This window comes from Polyergus mexicanus, unplaced genomic scaffold (assembly GCF_030449975.1).
Source record: "Polyergus mexicanus isolate NDT 795.1 unplaced genomic scaffold, iyPolMexi1.0 SCAF_11, whole genome shotgun sequence".
NCBI lineage: Eukaryota > Metazoa > Arthropoda > Insecta > Hymenoptera > Formicidae > Polyergus > Polyergus mexicanus.
Window position 1 is genome coordinate 9,419,284 of NW_027223331.1, and position 22,756 is coordinate 9,442,039.

General features: G+C 35.7%; 1 protein-coding gene across 1 annotated transcript in view; it reads left to right on the forward strand.

Moving 5' to 3' along the window:
• Positions 1 to 22,756, forward strand: part of Stet (stem cell tumor) — a 357,711-nt gene that overhangs the window by 215,365 nt on the left and 119,590 nt on the right. The gene's annotated exons all lie outside the window — the stretch shown is intronic.

Sequence of the window (22,756 nt, forward strand, 5' to 3'; positions counted from 1 at the left end):
GCAAATTTTTTGAATAACGTTTACATTACTGTAGTTGTATTATTTGTTAATATCATCGAGTCGAACATACTAAATATATTTTGTTTGTTTTCTGGAATGTTTTTAATATAAAATAAATATATTTCTGGCGATGTGTATAATTTTTTTTTTTTTTTTTTTTTTTCATACGCATACATATATATTATTAAATACTGTTTTTATCTCTTTGCAAAATTATAATAATAATTGCAAATGCGCGTAGATTGGTAAATCTATATTCTTTAAAATTTTAAAACAAGTTTTGTTTAAATTGAGTAAGAATTAGCATAGTTATTTGTTTAATTTGGCAAGTTTCGAATTTCATTCAAGGATATTAAAAAATAATATACAAGCACAATACTTACAAAATGCCAATTACAATTATAAAAATGATTTATATAATTTTGTGTTAAGCTAAGAACTAAACGAGAAATGTATAAAATTGATGTAATATTTTAATAGTATTTTTATATAAGAGATAATATATTGATTAACATATATATAGTAAACTTTTTTCTCCAAGAAAATAATTTTGAAATATGTGCAAAGAGACCGTGGTTTAAAATCACGATTCCGAAATCACGATTCCGATTTATGTATCGCTTTACAATCCCCCGTTTAATCACCGTGTAATATTTTTACGCGTGATCACTCGTCCGTCAAGCGATCTCGTTAAATCCAATTTTGCTGTCGTCGGCAGGCCTATCCGTATACGATAAGATCTGGCAAGACGTGGGGCAGACCTACATTGTAAAGAGTCGAAGTTAATAGGTGATATAAAAGGGAACTGTGTGCGGTAAAGGGCGATCTACTGAATCGTGAAAGACGCATTTAAGGGGGCAATGGAGGTCGCGAGACAGGAAGAGGTCTGGAAATGCGCACCTGGTCAGGTTCGGCCTGCGTGCACCTCTGATGGAAATGGAACGTTTAAGAGAAAAAGAGAAGAGAAAAAAAAGAGATCGTTCTGTGACTATTATACACAGAGCTACTATCCAGATGTGTCGGCGAATCCTCAGGAAACCTGTAAGGACCTGCATTTGACATTTCAAAGTATTGATTACAAATCTTGGGTCTGTAATTTATTTCGGTTATTACGTTGCTTATGATTTACGTTTGCGAATTATTTTTTCAAATGCTCGTGCTCGGCTCGGATGAGCGATTATACAAAATAGCTCTATAAAAAGAATAACATCGAGTTCTGAGCTAAGCACTGGTCTTTATTATATTCGAGTTGTGGAAAATTGCGAGGACAATCGCGTAATTTGTCCGCTTATTGTATTCATATAATTCTTTCACGTTATCCGTATTATTACGTAATTCTCGGAATTTTCATGTAATTCTCTGTAACATTTCTACAACTCGTTGTAATGCGCAGTAGGATATATTTCCATAAAATATGCAATTTATTTTGATTATTATTATTAAAGAAAAGTTAAAATCTAACAGTTTTGGCAAAAAAAGACTCGACAAGAAAATAATTTAAAAAATATATACGTAAAATTACGTATATTTAATCGCGAATAATTTACACAAGATATATTTATAGTTAATCGAATTTTTCATAATTTTTTTCGCGTCTCATAATTTTAATATAAACATCAATCCTATTGTCGTCATTGATAGAGAAACGTACGAATAATCATGAAAATTCTCGCGTAATATGCGAATCCGTCTCTGTTATCGATATATATCTTTTTCCCATTTACATTTCAATCGGCGTTCACAAAGCGATGCGCTCGATGATGCGTCGCGCGCAGAAATGTATAGAAATCGCGGAATTAATATCCCCCGAGATATTTTCGCATGTGGGAATCACGAATATAAATTGCATGTATGGAAATGCACCTGGAGCTATAAATCAGAACGACCGTAAGGCGACTAGCTTGCGCTAATATTGCTGCCATTTGTTTTTGTACATTGTAGAAATTTCGAAAACGAGATGTCCAAAATTTCTCCAAAAACTCTAATTTACCCTATTCAAATACTAATTGTTTACAAGCGTGTTTAATTGTTCATTATATCGCGTCCTGTTACTAAACGTGAAATACTAGCTCTTTTAGCGATAAATATGCTTCTAAGAAAAATAAAGGCGAAAACTGAATTTATGATTTAAAAAATTTATTTTTAAATACAAAAAGTTTGTTTAGAGAGAAAAGACATATAAAATTCTTTCTCTATTTCTCTTTCTTTATTTTCTCATTTATTAAATCGCCATTTCGAGGATGTTGCAAGTTTTTAAACTCGACAAGTTTAAAAAGTCCAGTTTTTAACGATATGGATATCCATTTAAACTGCAAGAATATATATCAACGATTCATGGAACAATAAAAAGTTTTATTAAAAGAACTAAATTTGTAAAATAGTCGTACAAGTAACATTTGAATCGAAAACAGGTTAAATTCGACGTGAAGAGTATTTTTAATGCGGATGACACGTGCATCCGTCAGTCAGCGCGACATCGATCATTTTCATACGTTGAAGAAAGGATAGCGTTTGATATCCAATCGCAATAAATATCGATGCGATATGACAAACGTAAAAATTCACAGAAAACAACTTTTTGATAAATTCTCGAATGGCATAATATTTATCCAAGCGCAAATCGCAAGTACTATTAATGAAAGTGCCAATGAAATCTGAACACGCGGATGAGCGTACTATCGGTAAAATGCGATAATATACCGAAGAATTCTGTTGAATATATGAAAATATCGGTGAAAGATGGAAATTTGAAATTCAGTATAATTTATCGAAAAGTACGAGGCTAAAAGCTTACACGACGTGTCGAAACAAATTTTACAAAAACATAGTCATTTATACAGTTTTATTTATACAGATTCAAATCACTTGCACACTATATCAAGCAAAAGCGAACAATCGAAAAAAAAAAATTGCGAAAAATAATCGATCACGTATATGGAGCGACACTGACACTATCGATGCTTCAAACATACGGAGAATTACGGGATGTAACGCGAAATGTAATTCGATCGCTCAGAATCGAAATTACTCGCGTGGCGATATTCCCAGAAGAACACTTTAGCTCGGTGTTCTAATCCGACTCTCTCTTACTCCTCGTTATCGATTCGTATTACACACGCGAACGTCAAGAAGAGAAACCGAGGGAAGAAAGAAAAATGTTTTCTAATCGCTCCAAAGAGATACTCGATTTTCTTTCCATCTCATATTCGATTCTTCAATAAGACACTAATACACCTGATCGCACGATACGCAAAGTTTGCGCTCTTCGATAGGAAGACAGGATTAAATAAAGCTTTGAAATAGACTCGCTGGAGCGATACACGACGCGAAACGCACGGCGCGACGGCTCGCGACCAAGTGCCAGCCGTAACTCGCATAGAGTCGCTCCGACAGCCCCGACGCCCTATTGGCCCGCGCCCCACCACGCGAACTTGCCCCTAGATCGAGCCAATCGGCGCGCCGTCAGCCCCGTCGTACGCCAGAGACCGCGTGTGCACCCACGCAGGACGGCTCGCGGCAGTCACTCAGTCAATCAGTCACTCAGTAGACCCGCGGCGCGCCACGAGGTGGGATCTGCGATCGTGCACGGCGTATATACGCGAAAAGTACATTATTTACATCCGCGCGCGCGCGCGCGGATTATCACACGCGGGGCGAAAGGGGCCCTCGTCGTCGCGGCTCGTGCGCGCACGTTTTCTTCCCGAATTCTCTCCTTCCCGGCATCAGACGCGATCTTATCCTCCGCGTTGATGCTTGCTATCGGTACGGACGGATCTGCGAATCCGAGCGGGCGTACGCAGTCTCGCGTACCGTCGCGTCGCGTATGGCGTCGCGTTAAGGTCACGTCGTCCTCGCCATCCTCGCCATCATCGCCGTCCTCGCCGTCGTCGTTGTCGGCATTGTTAGTCCGGATGTCTTGGCCGAGCTGAGAGATCGCGTATTCTTCCTCGCGCGGAGTGTCGAGCTTACCGGCTCGTAGTGTGTGTGATACCGACGAGGTGATATCAATCGCCACGCGTGGAACGATGTGCGTGACAGCCACGCCGTTGAGCGCGACCAAGATACTGAAGGATAGCGCGAGCCGGCAACCGGCAAGGACTACTATCGCTACCAGTGCACAGGTGCAAGGATTAAGTGGCGGCAATAATCACAACGGCAACAACCACCATCACCGCAATGCCGGCGAGGCTGATAGACCGCAACAGCATACGTCGATTATGTAAATATCAGTGTGTAATTCTTTCTCTTATTCTCTTTCCCTTTCCCGATAACACGTTCGAATGTTTCGACGATCGGCCCCGAGGCGCGAAGAAAGGACGACGAACTTTCGCGCCATCGATTGACACGTTGTATAATCCTTTGAGTGTCAAGGCCGCGGCGACAGTGAAAAGTGTCGCGAGCGTCATTCTAACCTCAACGTAAACTTGATTGTAATAGGAATAATTGTTGACCGGCCAATTATACAAGGTAGTAAAATACATAACGGCGAATATTCCGAGGGAAGGAAAAAATATTTTAAAGGCAGATTGTGCGAGTTATCTTTATAAGAATTATTCAGCAATGAAATGATATAAAAATTTTCTCCGAGATATATGAAATAGTTACGTTAAAATATTGCTGACATCTTAGACACAGAAATCGTGACGGGGTGTTCGCTCGCGGATTTGACACTCGAAAGATTACTTTATTATTTATTATTATATATATCATGTTACATTTGTCTCTCTAATAACATGTATTGATCGATAACCAAACAGATATTGTGTGCTCGATTGAAATGTCAACAAGAGTCTCGAACGTTTCGCGTTGCTCTGGTTCGTCTAGACGCGGCAAGAAAACAATGCAAATTAAGCATTGATTTTTCATGCGATAATAATTGATCAATATTTTAGAAATGTCGTTCTCCTCTGTTAGTCTCTCGAATGGAAATTGAGAAATCTCACTTGTAAACTATGGGGAAAAAAAAAAAAAAGAAAATTGTTTTTAATTTTTATTATTCTTTTAGTTTTACAAAAATATAAAATGGCTATTATCTATTTTTTTAACGCGTTATCGCGCTAATGTTCACATTCTTTCGCTTCCGTCGCTCTTTCGTAAGCTCACCACTGAATGTTCTCGCGATATATTCCGCACGTATCGATTAACGATACATATCACGAAACGCATACATTCGCTGTCTATACATCCCTTACAATAATTCACGTCGCACATAAACTTATTACTCGGCTGATTCACCGTAGAGATTCGTAAATCTCTTCGATAGTTTGATGGTATACCGTTTCGAGCGCGTACCACTCGATACTTTTCTATTCTTACGAGTTTGCCCTGCAATTTTATACGAATCACGTGGAGAGTGTCTTCGGGAATATTTTATCATTTATCTGAATAGTGCACGCGTGTACGCAACACGATCGCTTCGCTCTGTCCGTGAGGTGAAAAAGATCTGAAATATTATCTATTCGTGGAAACTAGGGAAATATGTGGAGGTTTTTGACGAAAAGTACGGGTCGTTTTGAATTTCGAAATTGTGTATGCGTCGCGGATATCTTTGTAATCAATATCGCAGTGCGTTATTTAATTTAACGTTACCGGTGATAATTGCGTAATTCGTTAACTATAAACGTAGTCAATATATTTTACTTGCGGTTCGTTCATATATTTATTTCGTTATTATGAGCGGGATTAAATTGATCACGTTCGTTTAATGGCATGTAAACTAATACTCATTCCTCGAGAAATAATGCTCAAATAGTCGTGTTGTGGCGCGCATAGTGCGTCAACCGCCTAATCTCGTTCTAATCTAAAATACGCAACCGAATCGATCTCTGTTCTAACGCTCTGTTCTAAATCCGAGGGAGATAAAATTTTTGGAATAATAAACGCGCGACTGAGAAAATTATTTTGTTTAAAAATATATTACATTTGGATCATCAAACTAGCGCATAATATAACGCGTCCAATCGTGTTATTATCACATGAAAATGTCGAAAATATCGAGGTCACTTCTCTTATCATTAGTTGTATCTATTTGTCTTATTGCTAGATAACGAAAATGAAAGCAATAAACAAGAAAAATAATTCGCTCGCTATTCGCCGACGGCGAATCTTTCTTTATAAATTATGCGCGCGCGCGCGAATACGTGTATAATTATACGTCATACGTGTTATGCCACGCCCGTATGTAACACAAAGTTTGAACTGACGATAAAATAGTTTTAATTTACGATGGTTAGTCGGTTCGCGATTGTATCTCGTCGCGAGAGATTAATCGGCAGCGTCGTTTTTATTTATACGACAGTAGCTCTCGCGATTCGTAAAATACAAGGCCTTGAGATTACCATTTTTTTCAACGTCTGTCCCGTCCGATTCGGAGAAGTTGCGTGAAATGTGAAATGATGATGGAAATAGTCAATACATGTGTCAGAACGGTACGTGTCCACAATTCTGAATTTCACTTACGCGTCGACTAATACATGGATATGACATGATGTGAATTGTCTATGAAATCAAATGTTAAATAACAAGTAAATTCTTGATATATTCTCTCTCTCTCTCTCTCTCATCACATTTATTTATATTTATCTATATTATCTATCTTCTCTCTATTTATTTTACATATTTAAAAAAGAATATAATTTATAAATTACAAGTTATACTTTGAAGTCATAATTTCAACTAGTGTTTCATATATAGGTACGTATATCTTTAATAGCCAAGTTTATTTCAAAAAATTAAACGGAAAAATCTCCCAGACGTATTTCAGCCACATATTTTCTCATTAAAGTCTTTTTGTTTTCAAAATAAACAATTTATTCGTCTGAATTTATGTTACGATTTCTATACAAACGGAAGCATAAACGCGAATATTACGAATCGATAGTTAGTATAATTTAATCGAAAGGTGATCGATGGCGATAATCGTGTGGTTGAAATTAGTTAAGAAAAAAAGAAACACATATAGGAGAATCATCGATCACGCGAGGTACGCATTTTCACGAAGCTGCGTAACCAGTGCAAAATTGACAAATCGCCTTATTTAACGCAATGTTTCGTAGGTATGCGGCCGACGGATGCCAGATAAAGTCGCTGACAGTCATTTGTCATTAATGATCAATTACGCTTTACGCACCTCGATTTGCCGGTATTACGCGGATCCGTTTTACGCCAGGACGATACGTTATTCGGCGGGGCGCGCGACGCGCGAAACACGTCAGAAATTATTGCGGCCACCCACATTCCGGCTGACAAACTGTCGATGTTTCGGTCAGTTTGCAATTGACCGCGTACGTTATAGTTTATTGTCAACATCTAATTACACTCTCGTGTCGATAATGCAATGTGCTGTTTGCGCGAATCTTTTCCGCATTCTTATAAAATCGCGAATATATTTACGCGTTTAAATTTTTGTTAAGTTTCAAGGAATTTAAAATGTGTAAGTTTCCGAAATAGTTTTGCATAAATTTGAAAGAATCACGTCTACAATTATAGAAATCCGAATGTGAGATGAAAATTCACAGTGAAAAGAAGAAATATTCGAATAAATTGCTTATTAGTGTAACTTTTTGTCCTTTGATGTAACAATAATAACGATTTTATTCGTAACTTTCGCATATCATTTATCGAGTTTCACGATATTTATCCACGTGAATCTTTTAGCCGACAATAATATCTATCGTACGTAAAAGTTTCCGTGTGCGGTGCTTGTGGATTCACAAATTCAATGTAACCCATTCGCATATTTACTTAGTGTCTGTCGAGTATTTTACTTGGATGCGAGACACTGTTATGGGTCGGTTAGGTAACGCTCGAGAGAAGAGGGCAGGAGCATACGAGGAAAATACGAAACTTTTATTCCAAGTTGTTGCTCGCTGGGATTGAGGCTGTCCCTCGAAAACACATAAAATAATACATGTCTGTAGTGGTGCAAGTGTATGTTCGTGCGCGCGCATGTGCTTGCTTCGAATTTGCATTTACATAAAGATTTTTCTTCGCGGCAGACTTCTTTTTCCCCTTTATAGAAAATTTACGAACGACGTACGCACAAGTTCAAATATGCCGAGGCGCACACACTTATTCACTATGTATAGTGAATAATATCGTGCACGTTTTAGTATACATTTAAATAATTAACAATAACAAGAAATTGCTAAATTTTTCAATATTAATGATTTCTTGAGATTTGTTTGAAACTAATGTATAATCTCAATGTACAGTTTGTGCTTTCCTTATTACATATATTATATATATATATATATATATATATATATACATATATATCAATAATGTAAATAAAAAAAATTCTGGATAGTTTTTAAAATTTTAGAAAAATTCTATTATGATTGTCAGAGTGATTTTACACGATATTCCTCATATTCTTAATTAATTATTTTCTGCATAATTTTTGTTACATTTGACAATCCAAGTTTAGATATGCACTGTATTTGTGTGAAGCAGTTTCCTTTACCAAGGAGAGAATATACCATATACAGTTGTGCCGAATCGATTTTATATGGTCTCAATACGCGGAAGTTACAAATATTTCCCAAGACATTAAGTGCATCATATTTCACACGAGGTCTATCTACAATAAATTTAAAACTCTACAAATGCTTCCGCGATCGTTTTCAACGATTTTCTTCGAATTTCTTTTATTTAGTAATTTTGCTACACAATCTTAAATATCTTGTACAGCAGTTTTATAGGTTGTTTATTTACTTTTATGCCAAAGTTTATATATACTTTTTCCCGCTTTTAATTTGGCACAGAAATTCGCTCGAGTTAAACCGAGAGAAGGAGAAATGTCAGTTTTTTGGATCATTTCGAGTCACAGACGGAAAACAAATAAATATTGTCTCGCGACGTCATTACTGTGACTCGACTCTCCCTCGAGTCGACTTTCAGTAGCGTATGAATCTAGCGATAATTTATAGCGAAACGACTGTGGTGAGATATATTGAAACCGAAATTACGCCTCGGATACGCCGACGGGAGCGCGGCATGTGAGATTCTAAATATCCAATTACAAAAACGTACTTTACCGCGGCATCGCGCTAATTATTATGCGTGCGGTCATCGTGAGCCACGTACAAATAATCCCGAATTACGGATCGAGAGAGAAGAGGGGGAGGATATATATATATATATATATATATATATATATATATATATATATAGAGAGAGAGAGAGAGAGAGAGAGAGAGAGAGAGAAAGAATTGGAAACATACGCCTCCTCATCGTATACGTGCATTAGCCATCACGCAAGTGAGACAAATTTAGTTTGCGAATTTTATCCCAACGCTTATCTAGAAGGCAAATTTGATTAAATCCATCAACATCGAGTTATATTGCATGATATTTGATTAAAAAAAAATTAAAACTCTTGTTTATTCATAAATTTTATATTGCGAGAATTTAACTGACAAAGTTCTCGCAATTGCAAAGGCACAATTAAGGGAATAATGGATATAAAGTTGGCAAATTCATAACGTAACATTTTCCTAATTTGATTATTGCATGACACCAGTGAGATAGATCGCTCGGATATTCGCGAGCGTCAATGCACTTTGTTTGCGATCACGTTTTCAATCATCGCTTCGTCACTCGCGCTAATCACACCACTAATTCGTCTCATTACGAACGTACCACTGAAACGCTCATTTCTGTTAAGCCTCTTAGTATTTAATTATTCATCTCGATGCATGATATGCGCAGAGTATACATATATATATATATCATTGTTATGTTCGTTGATTGCTCACGCGATCTTGATAAATGAATATTTTCAACTTCTAGATAATAAAAAACGCTTAAAACACAAGGGTAAATAATTTATGAATACTATATTTATCGTGACGATATAATTTTTAATTGTGAATAAAATAATTAATTTACTATCGCATACATTCCATTATGTTATGTCAAGCCTTACTGCTTATTTAAGGTTAATTGCGATTCGTTGTAATGTCGTATAAAATCATTTAACGTGCCTACTCTCGTGTACGATATATCGTTCCGTCATTGGAGTATTGGTGCATACATTATCGTGATTACGACGATTGTTAATATCTCTTCCCTGTGTATTCTCTGCTTTCCCTGCTGTCGTTGAGCGCATTTTCCCGCCGTCGAATGATTTTCCGCGGGGCATGTGTTGGCGATACATGACGTGGCGAACGTGTCGGTGAAATCATGCGCGAATCACGCCGGCCAAATACAATACAAGGAACGTTTTACGGGTGCGTGTTCGCGCGCATAAGTACCCCTAGCGACAATAGTGCGATTTCGCGTTTAAACACGTTGCCCCCGTGTGCGGCAGGGATTGCGAGGGGATCGGCGCGGAGCCGGCAGAGAGGAAACAACAGCTAACGAAATACGAATCGTGCGTTCGTGATAGCTTTCGTCCTTGTACGCGCAAATTATCGCGATGGTGCATAAAACGAGTAACCTTGCGCACTTTTAATAACGTGTTATCTTAATTTATAATTGACAACGCTTATTATTCAATTTTTATAATCTGCCGTTTTTCCTGCGAATCATCATTTTTTTATTTTCATGTTCATCTATCTATATTCAGTTTCTTAATACACACACACAGATATATATATATATATATATATATATATATATATATATATATATATATATCTGATTAAAAGAAGTAACATCACAGGTAAATACATCTAATACTTTCTTTTCTATTACATATTTTTTCATCTTATTTTTACACTTTTCCATTGGTTTGATGTTTTTTTGCCATTTTATTTTATTTTATTTTGTCTTAATTTTGCTTGATATTGTTTAGTCTGATTTGCTCCCGAGAATCATAAACTAATTCTTTTTTCTTCTTTTTGTTTTATCTCCAATTGTAAAAAAAAAAAAAAAAAAAAAAACCGTAAGTTAATAATTACGTCTGTATTTGCTCGTATTTGTATTAATGGTTTACCGATATAGATTGCCGTGCGTGCAGTTGTTATGCGATTTTTTTCATGAAAGGAGAATATTCCGCGAGTTTTCTCCTAGATGTGTTTTTGCGTGGTGCTGAAATATATTGTATCTATTAAATTAATTCACCGATACGTTTGTTTGACGTTCCGTGTTCCACGATATTTTCTATCAGATTATTATATTTAATTCAACGTTCTCGATATCTCAATAGATATTGAAAATTTATATTTGCGATAATATTCTTTGTTCTTGAAAATTATGGCAAAAGTTTGCGCGTGTAAATTTTCTATTGTTTCGTCCTGCTGGCTACATAAGCTAGTATGTATACTTACAATCGTTTGCATTATATATTTGTCATGTAAAATTTTTTTGCAAGCATCTCGTTATTTATCTTGTCCCTCGGATTTTGATATCACAGTTGGGCAATAATAATTATTGTTTGCGCGATTGCGCATATAGCAAAACGGTGCGCATAGCATTATTTTTTATTCCGCATGCTTTTTTCATTAAAGCAATATAAACAGGAAAGCACGGCGAATATATTGATACTAAATTGCGTTCCGTATTTACCGAAAGACACGGTTATGCATAAACTCGTGCATATTAATTTTTATTATTAATTTTTCATGTCGAAATAAATCAACGCTTCTGGAAATGTACGCATTTGTTTCAAATAAATTTCTGTATCTTGAATAAGGGAACATTGCTTGAATAGGGATGCCTTTTCTTTGAATCGAAGGAAACGTATTTTGAAAATATCATAGACCATAGAGACACAACGGTGTACCTAATTAAACCCCATTTCCTTGCTGCGAATTCTTTATATTCTACGTTCTTTATATTCTACGTTCTTTATTTTAGACTCTACCGATTTCAATTACTTTGTCCTTTATCTCATTGTCAGTAGTTAATAATAACAGTATTTTGTGATCTGCGGAAATTATATAGAAAAAACTTACAATGGCTAGTATATATTCGGGTATATTTTTTTATCAGTCTGTCAATTTTTTTTCTTTTTTTTTTCTCTTTTTTATATCATTTATGTTATTGTCGGTAAATATATTGTTATAATCTTCCCTAAAAATTTTATGTGTGTCGTTACTTACTTTATGATGTGCATGAATCATCTCATCTAAAAATATAACATATTATTACATTTTTTTCTCTCTCTTTTTTTTTTATTGGTATCTTTTTCTTTTTCCATGTCTGATATGAAAAATTTAGTCACTGACAGAGCACAATGTAAAAAATAATGAAAAGTTAGGAGCGCCTAATTCTACTTCGCAGAGATTATGCAATGCTACTTTGTTGAGTGGACGAGAACTCTTTTGAAAAATGCCGTTTTCACTTGTCATATAGATCGTTACGCTGCAGAGCGGCGGGAGCTTTAGGAAATCGCGTTCCACATTCTGTCGGAAATTCATTCCGAAAGACTCTCTGCGATGAAAAATTATGGAATTATCCCATTTTCCCGGGAATAAAATTTTTTTTTCTGTAAATTTAAAAATGAACGATTTATCTTAAATATTACTTTATATTCTAGCAATACGATCAAAAATTATGATTTCAAAATTATATGGTGGTTTGTCGACTTTCAATTTGATCTTTAATACTTTTAAATAATTTTAATCGTCTCGCTTAATATCGAATCAATTTTATTCATTAATACACGATATTTTTAATTTTAAGTCTACAATGAAAAAGAGATTACATGCAAGAAATTTTTGTTTTACGTTTTACGTTATGACCTCTATGTTATAATAGTGCATCTCTCAATAATCTGCCGAGATTAAGCCACTGTATATCCTATCACCTCGCAGGCATAGCGCGAGTTCCAACCATTGTTGTCGATCTCGTCAACTAAATTCAATCATGGTAATATTCTACCAGTATCCTACATTTCCACCCCGCATCTTCCGTACATCTCTCACCCAAACGAGTTAACATTCTTTCGACAAATCAAATACTTTGTCTAGGGTATCGGTGTTAATCAATCGATAGTCTCGAACGAAAGATCGCTGCGAGCAGTATTCATTTTTCTCGATCGTGCAATTTTTCGCGCGATCGTTGCAACAAGAATGTGCAAGGGATGTGCAAAGATGTTGCAAGGGATATGTATGGAGTGTTAGGACAGTTAGGACGGGGAAGAAAAAAGGGAAAATGTTATAGCGACGACAGTGCGGGGATAAATAGAAGAATTCGTTGGCCCTCGAATGATTCTCGAACTTTTGACAGTAAAGTGCTTTCGAAAAAGCACTCTCGCCCGTGTTGGGGCTTTTTGAGAGTCGCTTCGAAAGAGAGTCCGTTTGAAAGAGAAGAAAGAACAGATCGGATAAGTTGGAAGCGAGATAGAGAGTGTGAGAGAGAGAGTGAGTGAGTGAGTGAGTGAGTGAGTGAGTGAGTGAGAGAGAGAGAGAGAGAGAGAGAGAGTAAGAGTAAGAGTAAGAGTGAGAGAGGGCAGCAGAAAAGGGACGGAGGACGTAGCACCTAACAAGTGACAATTACCGGTGCTAACGAGCATCGGGATGCCCATAGTGTATAACCAGTCTCATAGCGGGCTCTGTAGGTCCGCTTTCGAAGTCCCGAACCTCTGCCCTTTCTCCCCCTTTGCCTTGCTTCCCTCAGCCTCATTTCCCGCCCCAGCGACCCTTCTCGAACGTCCGTCCTCCATTGAGAAACATTCACTACCGTATGCTGTCAGGTTACTATCGAAGGTCCGGACGAACATCGAGTGTTCGGACGTACTCTCGATTGGCACTCTATCCTTCTCTCTCTCTCTCTCTCTCTCTTTGACTCTCTCCTTTATTCCGCTTTTGGCACCGGGTGACATTCCGGTTTCGCTGATGCACGAAATCTGACACGCTCGCTATCCATGCTCCGTGTATCGCTTCTCGAGTTCGTCATCGTATTGCTCTTCTGTAGCCTTCTCTTTGTGTAATTTGTGGAATGATAAAGAGCTGGGTAAAACAGATCTTTTTGATTGTAACAGATAAGAAAACATTTTGCTCATGTGATTTATCAGATGCGATATTCTAATGGGAAAAACTCGGCGACAAATTAGCTCAGTATTTTTAATTTTTATACAATTAATATTTGTTACGTTTACTTGAAAATATCAAATTATTATATTACTTATAAATTTTACATATACATGATATTGTATATTTTTGTTTGTTATTTCCTAATCCCGTTTTTATTATGTAAGAAATCTTTTTACGAGAGACTCGCGAACGTGCCGAGAATAATTTTGATTCAATTTTGAGAAAAAGAAATGATAGTTTAAAATAATATTTTTTTTGAAGAAATTTTCTCTTGCAATAGTGTGTCAATATATTAATCTATTATTACATTATCCTTTTTCTAATATTATCTGAAGTGATTTGTTGTCGATTGGCTGACTACGTATACGCTTTTACTACTGATGCGCACCGAGGAGTCAGTCACTGACAATGAGTTATTCACATCGTTTCTCCAGTACGTTCAGTGAAGTAATACAATACCATAGACATAAAGACAATATTTTCATCCATTAATCTTGCAAATAAATTCAGTGTATAGTCTTTGCTAAGAAAACACTGCATTAACCACTATTGACTAATCCAACATTACATCATCCTACTATTGCTATTCGTTTTACATTATTTTGTTTTACACATCGTTGTTCTTATAAATACATTATTAATTGCATATCCGATAAATAGAAAAATATTAGAAAATTCATAAAAGTTTATAAATTACAATAAATATAATTGGCAATAAATATATAAATAAGCATCAAAGAAAGATATGATCATCTTAGAAGCAATATAAATTCAACCTTTTTTCAATGTTTTTAAAATCGACTTATCGCATCAGTTTTCCTTTCATAGAAGGTCATAATTTTTAAAAATTACAAATTTGTATTATTATTAAAATAAATGACAAAATAAAATTTAACAAAAATATCGAGAGCATATATATATACCTCTCTCTATATATATATATATTTATTTATAATCGTTGTACAGTTTACCGCAATCAATTTCAGCTTCAAAATTTATACATAACATAATATTAATCAAAGGGCGACTGTAACGCGCGATGATGAATCCCGCATCACATCTAATATCTGTACGTTGGACATCCATACATCCCCGTACGAATAAACTATTTGGTTGAATAGAATATTTCGTAGGATAATAATGAAATTGGATTATAACTTAGCGCGCGTGAGTAATTCCCGATTTGATTCCGGGCAACATCGGCAAAGCCAGTGGTGATTACGGCTCTCTAAAATTCCTTCCTAACATTCTCTCAAACGAGTCCTTTTCGGCTCCTCGTTATCGCAATTCATGCAAATTTTTGTGCCGTGAGTGAGTTTGGAGTTTGAACGAATATTGCAAGTATTTTGTTTTCTCGCCAGACAATTCTCGTAAAAGACATATAATATTACCATCATCATTCTACTTACCTATTTCACATTCAATATTACAATACGCATGTACATCGAGTAGAAAAATTAGCCTATCTTTAAGAGAAAGAGAGATGAAAAATTCCAAAAAATCGCATATTCTTAAAAGTCTTAAAGATGAAGAAAAAATTATCATAAGGTTTTGTTGCATTAACTCTTTGTCTTTCCATCTCTTATGAATTTTAAAGGAAATTATGCATCAATGTATTTATTTTTATATACATATATATGTTTTAAGTATTTATATAAAATTATTATAGTTTCATGCTCTCTTTCTTTTTCTTCTCTCTAAGCGTATTAAAATCTGGGGACAGATATATATTTGTTTAATTATGTGCGTTCGCTTTCATTGCTAGCGGTATTCAGTTAATATCTGTACAGTTTTCGTCATTGGTAGGCCAGTGATATCGTTTACTACAAGGTGGTGTTACATCGCGCAACCGAGTTTAACTGACGCAAGACTGACAGTTACTATTGATACAACTGACAATTGTCGTTTGTAATTACCATATGTAAGGCTACGTAATTAACTATGTATATTATTGCGATATCTATAATGCTGGCAATTATATTTTGAGTATTGAGCATTTAATGCTCATTTATATGCTAGAAATAATTTTTGCTCTATAATTCTCGGGATTATAATGATTTTATTAGCATTGTTATATAAATGAAAAAATCATGCAATATAGCATGAACCGATGCATTGGCTACTTCAACATTATATCCCCGCGTATTGCGAATGAAGAAAAAGCATGTGCATTATCGAGATTGCCGCGGGCAAAAAGATTAAACATGCGCGCACGTTAAATGCGCATGACGCAATTAGAGCTGGCGCACGGACGCGTCCAGATTTGCCGGATTAATTAGCCACCTTGTACGCAATTCCGCGCTCATACTCTCCGACAGCCACTTACACGCACAATTCTCCCCTTCTCTCCTCTTTTACATCAGGATTCCACGTGAGAGATACGATGGCCTCCGACCGAGAGTTGCACGACCCGCCGTAGGCAAGCTGGCCGGGCAGGAACCATACAGCAGCTCTACGCTACCGTGTATCAAGGGTATTGGACGATATGTCATACATTGCATAGCGACCCCAAACGAGCTATTGTTCCTCGACGACGAAGTGCTCTCTCGGTCCCCACTGTGCCCACTCGCGTCATGTATCTCGCGACGTGTTGTGTCGGTAATTTTGGAAATTTTGACACGTTAGATTAATTGGTATGCTACATATCATGCGTTCTAATTATCCAAATACGATGTCGTTTAATGAAATTATTACACAAGTATTATTATTTTGCATCTGTACAAAATATTGTAGAAGAGAAATGAAGATAGCTCATGTCTTTTCCGGTATCTATCTGCAAGATCGGTAACTTCAAAATTTAGTGCACGTTTATATATAATACGTTTATATGTAGACATTTTTCAAATGTCAAATCTTTGGCATGATATGTTGACTTTTAGCAAGTTATATTTTCGAAAAGATAATTATAATTGTTTATTGTAAAATACATATAAATAAATATAGAGTTTCTTTTTTTCTTTCATCATTATCAGAGAATTAGAAAATATAATAACTTAATAGTTTCTTCAGAGTGAATTAAATTTTTTTCATAAAAACGAAATTGGCAGATTACAGAGACATTACTGATTTAAATTTTTCTGCGTAAATGATTTTTCCCCGAGCTAGATTATTATTAAAGTAAAGTCTAAATTTAATAATTTTGAAAGTATGCAAAAAATCCTTGCAAAGAACCGTTTTAACGAATGAGATAATCGCGAATCATAAACTTATCTTCAGAAATGTATAAATATTAGAAATATGCTTTTCGCGTAATGAGATAGTATTTTTGAACTCGGCGATATATTTTTGCTTGGTTTAATGAAGTGTACTTTACATGACGTTGTAAAATTTATGAGCGCTTCGCATGAAATGTTATTAAATTTTACGGGGTTGAATCTCTCGCCGCGGATTATTAAGATTTTCATCCAAAAGAGTGATGAGAGAGAAGATGTGAGAGGTAGCGATTCTTAAATACGGAAAATTGTCGGTTATTAACTTCGTATATATTTTTTCTAGGTTCTCATAAACCGATAGTAAATTATCGCATTATTGTATATGATTAGCGTACATTAGCTAAGAATTTTCTAAAGATTATAAATTGTTCGACTTATGTTGTGACTATAAAAAAAAAAAACATTATAATGTAATTGCTTTCAAGTTTACTTTTCTGGCTATATTAAGTAATTTATATCTAATTTTTTTAAACGTAGCGAATAAATACGTCTTACAAGCGTAAATTATAAAGTTGATAAATGTCTGTTCACTTATTATGCTTAATAATTGAATTAGAAATTTCTTACAAAATACAAATTTATAAAAAAAATTGATGTTTGCTTTTTAATCTTAAAAATACAATACATGTTGGATATTATTATTAATTGAATAAAAATTAATTAAATTAATATTTTATAACTTTTTAATTCTTTGCGTATGTGTTTCTTCCTTTAATTATTTATAGACCGAAAAAGGATAAATTTGGAATTTGAAATTACTAAATGACGAGACGAGGAAAAACTTGACAAAAACGAAAATTACCGAATAATACTCGTAACATGCATGCAAATGTGCGCGAATAATTAGGTCGCGCATGCCGACGTTGCGGTCGTTGACGACGCAAGGTTTTGGAAGGCGCGAGGTTTTGGAAGGTGGGCAAGGGATTGGGGACACAGGTACACTTAATGCGCACTATGGTTTACCATAGAGTCGTACATCATCGGTTGGATTTGTGCCGGTATAACCGCGTCCCGGTCGCGCCGGTTATCCAAGTCTGATGATCTCGAGCGCCACGACAACCGCACAATCGGATTCTGCCTTCCGCGGCGGATCGCCATCCCTTGATGTGGCGGAATGTAATATCGGGAGCGTTCCTTAAGAAGTAATCCTATCTGAAAGAATGACGGTGTTGTAAGGACGGTGTCATAGCAAAATGATACGATGATCCTTTTAGATGTGTTTTCGATGTCTGACAAATATATTGTATGTCCGCTACTCAGTTATCTGATATTTTTGGCAACATTATCAAAATATCGATACGGCAGATTATTCTTTCAGAATTCAACAACTTTGATAACTTGAAACATTTTGTGTTTGAGTAATATTCTCTCATTTATTAGGTATATTACAATGTGAAAAGATTTAAAAAAGGATTTCAGTTATGATTTTTAATATCACTTTTATGTTTAACTCTTCTTTCTTTATTTTCGCAAAAAAATTACATCGAAAATATAGTCTTTCTTGTAAGATTGAAAACATCCTCGTGGGAAATTCTTTCGCGTGTACAGACTAGCTAGCGCATAATCGAGCGCGGCTCGCTCACTTTTTCCAACACAATTTGTTCATCTGCAATCTCTCCAGATGATGATCTTCGTTCTTTTTTATTCCGTTCTCTATCTCTTTATCTCTTTTTCCGATGCATGGTAAATTTTATATGTAGTAGCGAAAACTGATTGGATGAGCGAAACTATTGCTCAAAGGCATCCTTTGAGATTTCGTTCTCCTTATAGGCGACTTTCCACGCTCGATTGCGCCCCATGTCCAGACAGTATTCGAATATTGCCATATTTGAAGAGGATGGCAAGGGAATGAGATTGGGAGGCAGGGGATAAGAATGATAAGAGGATGCCAAAGATCGAGCGAGAAGGACGAAAGATTGATGAAAAAGCGGAGAAACAGAGAACATCAACGATGTATAGACATTCTTTGATCCGCTCTTTCTGCGCTATTTACTGAGCAAAGCCGGACTATCTAAAGCAGCGAAAAATACGGAGAATTTCAGCAATCTCTCTATGTCCTCTCTATGTTTCGGCTTATTTTCAACAAGAGCAGACGAGTTCCCCTCTCGACGTATGACTACTCAAATCGTATTTGCATCATCTTTCGAAGCGGCTATTTGCTCTGAAGTGTGCGTAAAGTCCTTTAATTTCACATAGCAGAAATCAAGAACTAAAAAATGATGTACTAAAAATTTGTACGTCTATTCGATTGATAGAAAATAAATTAAAAGATAGGTTAAGAAAAAAGGATTAATAAATCGTCGATTAAATTAATATATATTATAATATGCATTATAATGTTTAGAACCCAAAAACGGAAATAAAATATCGTATGATTCTGACAACCTTCAATTAAGCGAAATTAAAAAAGATTAAACATTCATTACATCCATTAATAATAGCCCCGATAATCCGACAACGTTACTGTCAAATTCGATCGTTGCAAATGCACATTGGTAAAAATACCATATTAATTAATGATAATTGAATTCTCGAATCTTTTCACACGTTTATTGCAATTTTACAAGTGCAGTCGCGATGCATCCCAGTTATGGGCGCGGTGCATCGAAACGACGATCTCCAGCGATACGCGCGCGTACTACTGATCCTCGAATTCCTCGGACGCATGCTTGGTCTTTTGATCTTCGTAGCAGCAAGATAGTTTCGAAAAGTTGCCAGGTAGTTGTTTGGCTCGCCAGGCTTTGCGAGTTTAGCGTTACGAGAGAAGTATCGAGTCGGCAAACGCTAATTAATTCTCGTTTAACGCTCGGCACCCGCTCTCGTTGTTCGGCGCGATAAATACTTGTTCACCGACCAACCAACAAATGCCGGATATCTATTTATTCACCTTCAATTTGCTTTCCCGGATCGATATCACGATAAATTGCTCGGCAAAAACCGATGCCTTAACCGCGTAAAAATTGGATATACGTCTGCTTCCTGTGAATACTATCGGGATTACACTCGCGCTCTTGTCGTCAATATTCGTTGTCGATACAAATCACAAAAAGAGAGAAAAATTGGCCGAACAGCGCGAGCGAATACCTTTCGTTCGCTTCGTTTTACCTGCGGATCACGTATCGAAGATTCAATCGACTACGAAGGGATATTCTCCGAAATAAAGCAAGCCGCGTTTACATAAGATACGAACATGACAACGTCAACGGAGAAGAAATGAGATCGGAGCTCAACTCTGATAACTTTTTTTTTTCCATTTTTTTTTCATTTGGCTGCTGTCGATCGATAGGATGATATTATCCGTATATAACAAACTCGATGCTACATGGACATTGCAACATTATTTCTGCTGTAAATTCAGTCGCCGTTATCTTCAACTCGCGATAATTGACGTTGATTTACAATGAAGCTCACGTGAAACAAATAAAATAGTGAAACAATGTAACATTATTTTATTATATATTTTTATCGGTTTTTTTTTTCTATTCAGAGCTTGCAGGTTTTCTATTCGATACGTTCGATTTTCTAATTTATCGTGTTTTTCTCGCTCGTATAAATATGTCGATGAAAACTCGGGTGTACTCAAACTTATAAAAACCTGTTATTTTCCTCGATATGTACTTTTTTTTCCCCTTGTCTCATCAATTGGCATACACAAAGTCGGTATATAACAAGCTATATCTCTCTCGCCAATTCGCAATTCTTTTCAGCCGTTTGTCACTGTTTTCTGCACGAACATCCGTCGATTATCTCTTGGCGTCGCCGTGTTTATTTTCAATTTTTCTCCGTTAATTAAATTGCATGGAATTTTCGAGATATTACCATTTAGTCTCTAATAGAATTACGATACGATAATCGAGATTTAGATGGGATATTGAAGAACAAAATGCTTATTGAACTTTCGAAGCTGATTCTTGACCTTAACTTTCCAATATTTGAGAAAATTAAATTTCTATATAGTTTTTGGATTTTTATTTACACATCCTTAAAAATATAATTATTAAAATAAATTTGGAGAAGATAACTTCACGCTAGTTTCCAACTTTTTAAAATTCAATCTTTAATTAACTTTATCGATAGAAATTGGTTTTTATTAATTCGATATGTTAACGTTCAAGAATTGAATTTTTCTTTTACATTTTAAATAACAAAATTAATAACAACTTTGAGGAATAGGCAGGGGGGGGGGGTGGGGGGCTAATTTTACGCTCTGTTTTGCTTCCTGGAAAAATCACGGAATTTTCATGAAATTTTATCGGAAACTAAAAAAAATTTTTTCTTTAGTAATTGTGATTGTATGCGGACTAACTGAGCTTTCCGAATTTTTTGGAAAAACTATTTTTCTATATATGTGCAAATAAAAATATAAAAATGGCAAATATGTGCCAACAATTTACAATCAAATAACGTATCGAAACTCAATTGTATCGAATGTTCAAGGACTAACTTTACGTAGAAAGATTCTTGTTAAAAAACGTGCTCGTTGAACTTTAATCGTCGATCTTTGTAAATAATTATATAAGTTAAAGCGTTACATTGTTAATTTACTAATAATTATGTCTAGTTATAATATGGAAAATATGTTTTTCTAAATTAATTCTATTATTACACTTAACACGTTACTTTACAATCGATATCAATTGATATTATTTTACGATTGATACCGATAGGCGAGGCAACAATTGTTTCATCTAGTTATTTTTTCTTGGTCAGATAGAACGATAAAATTTGTTTCACGTATGACATATCACGATAAAACATGCTTTTATAATCCCCCCCAAAAAAAATTATTTTTTTTCCATATTTAATCTGCAACGACACGCATAATGACGCTTATATTTTCAAAAGGATATTTTATTGTCTCGTGCCGTATTGTTGTCATATAATATTAATTAATACTAATATTTCGATGTTATTGTAATACAACGTGGTCCTTCAATCATATTTTCGAAAAACGAGATTGTTATTTTTATTCTTTATCTAGATATCTAAACGGTCACGTATACATTTACTTAACAAACTGTACTATTACTTCAAAATTGTTACCATATCTATATATCATCTTCTCATCACTCCATATTATCTATTCTCTTCTTTCTCTGTGTTCTTTCTTGTACAAGAAGAGAGAACGATTTCTGTTGGGGGGTAAGAATGGATTTTCGACGAGATTAGGCAGAGGTAGATATTAGCAGGATTTAGTCGGAGTACTCGCAGTTACGAAAAGGAAAAGAGAAGGAGATAAACTCGATAGGAAAACGTGACGGGGCAAGAAAAGTAGGACGAAAGGGGAAAGTGCGGCACCGTATGTAGCGAGTTTTTTTACGAGCAGCTCCGAGAAGCGAAGTACGTTTACGAGCTTATGGCACAACGTGCACCAAGCGTCGGAGGCATCGACGACGAGAGTACCGACAGCGTCCGTAGTCCGAGCACGCGTCTTTATCTGCCAGAAGTCAATTTCCTTCTCCGTGAAGAAGGTCCTTTCCCCGTCTGTTTCACCATCCTCGCCCCTCTGGGGAGATGCTTGTCTTCGTCCTCGTTGTCCTTGTCGAAAACCGTCGCTCTTTC